The sequence below is a fragment of the Sminthopsis crassicaudata genome, chromosome X (assembly GCF_048593235.1).
Source record: "Sminthopsis crassicaudata isolate SCR6 chromosome X, ASM4859323v1, whole genome shotgun sequence".
Taxonomy (NCBI): Eukaryota; Metazoa; Chordata; class Mammalia; order Dasyuromorphia; family Dasyuridae; genus Sminthopsis; species Sminthopsis crassicaudata.
This window is the reverse complement of record NC_133623.1, coordinates 26979035-26985407: the sequence shown is the minus strand read 5'-3', so window position 1 is coordinate 26985407 and position 6373 is coordinate 26979035. Positions and strand designations below refer to the sequence as shown.

General features: G+C 42.7%; 1 protein-coding gene across 5 annotated transcripts in view; it reads right to left on the bottom strand.

Annotated features, from left to right (window-relative positions):
* The window catches only part of NEXMIF (neurite extension and migration factor), a 179754-nt gene that overhangs the window by 160174 nt on the left and 13207 nt on the right, over window positions 1–6373 (bottom strand). For 2 of the 5 annotated variants that reach the window (XM_074278264.1, XM_074278260.1), the window contains exon 4: window positions 4622–4688. The exons of the other annotated variants lie outside the window; for them this stretch is intronic. The gene's annotated coding sequence lies outside the window, so the exon portion shown is untranslated. The remainder of the gene's footprint in view (window positions 1–4621; window positions 4689–6373) is intronic. 5 annotated transcript variants of the gene reach the window in all.

Here is a 6373-nt window from a genome sequence, read left to right as displayed (position 1 = left end):
AGGATCACAACATAACACTCTCACTCCTTTGGTTGTTTGCTTGCATTTTGTTTTCTTACTCATTTTCTTCCTTTTTTGATCTGATCTGTCTTGTGCAGCAAGAGAATTGTATAAATGTTTATACATATTGGATTGTATGTTTTAACATGTTTAACATATATTGGATTGCTTGTCATCTAGGGGAGAGGGTGGGGGGAAGGAGGAAAAAATTTGAAACAGAAGGCTTTGCAAGGATCAATGTTGTCAAATTATCCATGCATATGTTTTGAAAATAAAAACCTTTATAAAAATAAAATAAAATTAGAAGAAAATATCAAAAAAAGAAAAAAAGAGTATGTTCTCAGAGTCAAAGGAGATGAAGGGAAGAGCTGGGGAAAGTATGTAAGAGCCTCCCCCAGCTAAATCACCAACTTGGGAGCAAAGTGCCAACCTATTCCAACACTGATTTCTGGGGCCTGAAAACCAGAAATCCTTCTGTTCAGGCTTGACTTGTAACCAGGGTCACTCATCTTGACCACTTACCAATTTTAATCAATGTTTACAATAAGTTTACATCAAAATGGAGACTCTTGGGGGCTCCTGCTCACATTTCTGTTCCAAGGAATATGCTTATCTATTTGAACCTCAAATCTTGGATGTGTCCAAACCTTAATAACAGAATTATTTCCTAAAGATTTTGCTCTCGTTCCCTCCCTCTCCCTCTCCCACACACATTCCCAACAATGTCTGGCATCATGGCACCTCCCCAGCCTGAGTATCCTTGTCATTCCAGTCAAACCTACCTGCTCTCCACTAACCTCAACCAAATGTGCCTATCTACACCCCACCCCATGCCCTGTGTGAGCTTGTTTATACTGGATCTTGGGCTTGCAGTGGCCCCCTCTCCCTCTGTTTCTGCTTCATTTCTGATCAAAGTTTCCCCCCAAGCCCTCCCAATCCTGACATTCTCTGTTCTCTAAGCTCTCTTTCTGTCCCACGAGTCTCTGACTTTCTATAGTTCTGTGATTTTATGGGCAGATGTAGTGATTTGACCTCTCCAGAGTCGTAGGGCAAGGGAGGCCAGAGCAAGCTGGGCCAGCGATTGGCTGTGACAGACCCAAAGGGCAGACAACGAGCCAGAGTAAACTCTTCCTTTGCGCTCACGTTAAACCTTAACAACATTTAATTTAAAAAGTAATTTTGAAAATTTCTCGTGCGATGAATCAAAAAGGTGTTTGAGGCTGCTGTGTTGATCCCTGGAGTTTGGCAGCCTGGAGTTTAATAACCTGAATCTTCCTAAAGCAAACGGAGCCCAGAGCTCCTTCCACTAGAGGTGAATGCTCCATGCTCCTTCCATGTCACACTCAGGGCAAATAGTGGCTCTTCTTGTTCCTCCACCCAACTAGTCTGTGGATTCTTTCTCCACAACAACTCTCCCATTTCCTCCCTCCAAGGTCACTGCCTTAGGCACTTATCACCTCTGACCTGGATTACTGTCATAGGTTCTAAACCCATCTCCCTGCCACTGGCTTCCAGTCTGTATCATCCCCAACCAATCCCTTCCTTTACAGAGCAATTGAAAGAGTCAGTGTATGGCTCAGTTCTGGCCTTATGACTTTCCTGGGCAAAAATCTTCAGTGACTCCTTATTGCCACTAGGAAAAATAGAACCCCGTCAGTTATACCACTGAAGACCCCATTGCCAACCCAATCTCATTCTGTTTCCTTGTCCATAGTGGCTTTGTGGCTGACCAAACTGGATGACTATCTGCCAACACTGACTTGCCTTTTCTGACCTCTATGTAGTCATCCAGGCTATCCCTCATATTGAGAATTCACTTGTTTGTCTCTGGTCAGTCTAAAACCTAGCTCTCCCTTCAGGGTCCAGCTTGGGTGCCATGGCCTCTTCTCTGATGCCCTTCAAACCACCCCCCCCAGCCCATAAATCAGCCAAAAGTAGCCTCCTGCTCACACTGGTCCAGAATATCTCTCCGGGATCTTTCCTTTGCCCGTAGCACTGCTCTGAACTTCTACCGGGCACATCTGGGTGGTGTATGTTGTTTCCACTATTGGGGGTAAGTTCCTTGAGTCTAGGGACCCATCTTTTTTCCCTATTATTGTAGCTCTGAGAGAGAACACAGGGTTCTGCACAGGGTAGCTCCTTAAAAAATGTTTCCTGAATTGAACCTAAAACAGGCTCTTGTAATTTCTAATCCAATTATTCCAAACCCTGATGAGTTCATCTGTGTGAGCATGAGCAAGTCCCCTTTATGGACTGGACCTCAGTCTCCTCTTCTAGCAAATGAGGACTGACTGGTTGCTAAGGCATCTTTCTGGGTTCTGTTCTGAGGCCCCACCCAGCTCATTCATTCATTCTACTGATGCTAAGTGAGCCCCTATGTGCGGGGTTTTGTGTTAAATAATATTCGAGATCCAGAGATCACTAATAATAACTTACATTTCTATAATGTGTGAGGGAGAGCACTAATTTGGCTGCTAAGGCACGAACGAAGGACAAAGGTCAACAAGTCATTTCTACCCCTCCAGTCCCCCTAAGTTAAACTGTAGGGTGAGCCACATAGTTGCCATGTGAGCTACTGGAGTACTGATGGGAATTAAATTAGTCAACCAATTAACAAGCATTTATCCCAGCACTTAATGTGTGCCAGATACTGTAATAGGTAACAGTCCCTGCCCTTGAGGAGTTTACAATCTAGTCACAGAAGGCAACATGAGAATATGCCAGACACGAAGTGATTTTGAGGTGGGAGGGGAAGGCACTAACAGCTAAAAAGAAAGGGACAGACCTCATGCAGAAGGTTGACCTGACCCTTGAAGGAAACTTGGGATCCGAAGAGTTGGTGATAAGGTAAGGAGGAAGGGTTTTCTTGGCACATAGTAGGCATGTAATAAACACTTGCTGACTGACTAATGGATTCCAGGGATGGGAAACAGGCAGTAAAAAGGCAGGGAGGTGGGAAATGAAGTGCTGTATATGAGAACCACCAAGAACACCAGTCTGGTTAGACAATACTGTGCAAAAAGGGGACTAGATTGTGAATGTCTCTAAATGCCAAATGGAGGAGTTGGCCCTAGAAGTAATGGGGAGTCACCGAGATGAACATTGAGAAGGTCCTGAACTTATAATGGCAATTGGGAGCATGGAGGCAAAAAAAAATTATATTATGGAGGCAGAAAGAACAAGATTTGTTAACGGACTAAATTATGGGAATGAGAAGCATAGGATGAAATCAAGCTTGTGAAGCTGGGTAGTGAGTGGAAAGATAGTGGTACCCTCATCAGAAACTGGGAAGCTTGGAAGAAGGGTGAATTTGGGTGCAAAGAGGATGACTTAAGTTTTGGGCACACTGAATTTGCCATGTCTGGAGGAATTCAGGCCAAAACGCTCACTAGGCAGTTTGGTGATGCAGTTATCTTGCGCTCAGAAGAGAGACTAAACCTGAAAATAGTATAGAAATTATAATTAAACTCATGGAAGTTGATGAGGTTATCAAGAGAAAATAGAGAAGAGGGCCTAAGACAGGGTCCTGAGGGTATATCCATAGTTTAGACCATGATAATGATGATGATCCTTCAAAGGAGACTGAATAGAAGCAGTTAGACATGTAGGAGGAGAACCCAGGAGTAGAATGGATCCCACTCTACACAACTCATCTAGCAGGTAGACCTGGAAGAGTTGCTGCTAAGGAAGAAGGAAAGTAGAAGATAAGACTGATTTAGCTAGAGTGACTCTCACTGTGCTGGCTAGGTGAAGACATGAGTCTGATTCACAAAAAAGCTAAAATAGCTCTGAGAGTATGAGCTACCCTTACAAAAATGCTAGATGTATTCCCCTGTGAAGATGCTAATAAGTACAATTCAGGTGGCTATAGCATCTAATGAAAAACCAATAGATTACAACATAGAAGAGAGCTGCATACGACAGCAGCAGCTTACAGCTCAGCTGAAAAAGCAGTCCAGGACGTCATCAGCAGGTCTGATCAGCAGGAAAGCCTTAAGAAGCTTAGGAAAGTAAAGAGGCGTACCACCTAGGACACAACCCTCAGACTATGAATTGCTCAAGTTCCATATCTTACCTCTCTACAAGCGATTTGGAAATCAGAGAGAAAATGTGTCCCTATGTATTTGAAGGGAATTTTCTTTGCCATGTACCTTGCAATTTTGTTTTATTCAGTGTTTTTGCTTTGGCATAGTGTCTCCTTTGATTTAGTCCGATTTTTAAAAGAAGCATGAGATAGGGGTTCATGAGACTGTGTTTTGCTTAATAGACACTGTCCCGATGGCAGCTCGAACCTGAACATAGCTTTCATACAAACATAGCCCCTGTTGAGAGGAAGTATGGGCTGCAAACACTTAAAAGTTATAAGAAGTTTTCCCCACAACAATCTCCTCTCTATCATTTATTGTGTAATTTGAGGCAAGATATCTCATCTCTCTAAGCTTCAGTTTCCCCATCTAGAAAACGAGACTTGCACTAACCAATCTCACAGCAATGTTGTGAGGGTTACGTGATATAATATATATATATATATATATATATAGTACTTTGTAAAGCTTGTATTGTTAATATAAATGTAAATTCTATTATTAACCTCTATAACAATCTTTCTCCAATGACTCACCGGGACAAAGATGACCCTGGTCTCTTCAGAGCTCTGGAGAGTCAACTCTGGTTGGACCTGCACCAGGCTAGAAAGATATCAAGCATAGGTCCAGAATCAGAGCAGTTACATTACAAGAGAGGGTCCTCACCAGAGTGGCTACAGGATGACCTAACCCCATGTAGCCACGGGATTTCATTCAGGGCTTATAGAACCAACCTTTAGGGTGACCTGCAGGCTACAAATGAATCTAAGGGCCTTCAAACTGAAAGATGAACCTTTTTATGACCTGTTGGGACCCTGTGATATTAATGGCCCTGCAAGTCTTCTAGTGGAAATTTGCTGTCTGAATGGCAAAGCAAACTGTCTTAGTCTTATGAACCAGTGACAAGAGTTTGTGTGTATGTGAGACAGAGAGAGAGAGAGAGACAGACAAATGGATAGAGAGACAGACAGAGACATAGACAGGGAGAGAGATATGGAGATGAGAGAGGGCTATATGAGAGACAGAGAGACAAAGACTAAGATAGAGAGAAAGGGAGGAAGAAAGAGACAGAGACAGAGAGATAGGAGGCCTATGAAAGAACGATAGTGATAGCAATACAGATGAGAAGAGACAGAGACAAAAACAGACTAAGACATAGACACGAAGAGAGATATGGAGATGAGAGAGGGGTATATGAGAGACAGAGACAGAGAGAAAGAAAGGGAGGGAGGGAGGGAGAGAGACACAAACAGAGATGAGAGGGCTATGAGAGAGCAATAGTGATAGCAATCGAGATGAGGAGAGACAGAGACACAAAGAGAGAGACAGAGAGAGGAAAGAGTGCGCTCATAGTACCAGACCTGAAAGGACTTTTGAAGAATAAGTCCAACCCTTCATTTTCAGGTCCAGAGAGGAAGTGGCCTAAGGTCACCCAGCAGGTCAGGATCCTCAGAAGGGGGACTAACTACAGTTTAGATCTTCTCTCTCCTAGCCCAGTTCTCTCCACTGCCCCCAGCTGTCAAACAGTGCAAAGCCTTCTATGATTTTGTAAGAACTGAGGGGGTTACCCAGTGTGAGATGTGGGTGTTGGGCTATCTGGAATTCAAACTAGATTCAAACCATGTTTCCTTCCATAGAAGTTTATATCCTATCACCAAAAACTATTGGAAAAAATGTTTTAATGAGATTAACCCCAACTTTATAAATGGGAAAACCAAGATAGAAATTGAGATTGTCTGATATCAATAGCATCAGCACTTTGTAACTAATAGAATCCCAGGGTCAGAAGTAACTGGAAACCAGTAGAATGTAAGCTCCTTGAGGACAGATGGGGACTGTTTTTTGCTTTGTCTGTTGTACCTCTAGGCACCCAGAAGTGGCGCTTTGTATAGAATAGGCACTTAATAAATGCTGAATTGTTGAGATGACTGACCTGTCAGAGGTCTAAGTACATATTCCTTTTCCTAGTTGGGGATTAAGCTCAAATAATCACCAACAGATAGTGTTTCTTTTGTGGGAAAAAATATGCCTTAGAAACAATGTTGTGCAAAAAGCAGTGGATTTGGAATAGGAAGACTGGGTCAGGTGTGTGTGTGGTGGGTCTGTTGTTTCCTAGCTGTGTGATCTTAGGTAAGTAACTTCCCTTCTCTGGGTCTCAGTTTCTTCATTTGTAAATAAGGAGTATAGCCTAAGTCAGAGTTCTTAATCTGGGGCCATGAACTTTAACTGTAATTCGGTATAATTAGTTTCCTTTGCAATCATGTATTTTATTTTATACATTTAAAAAC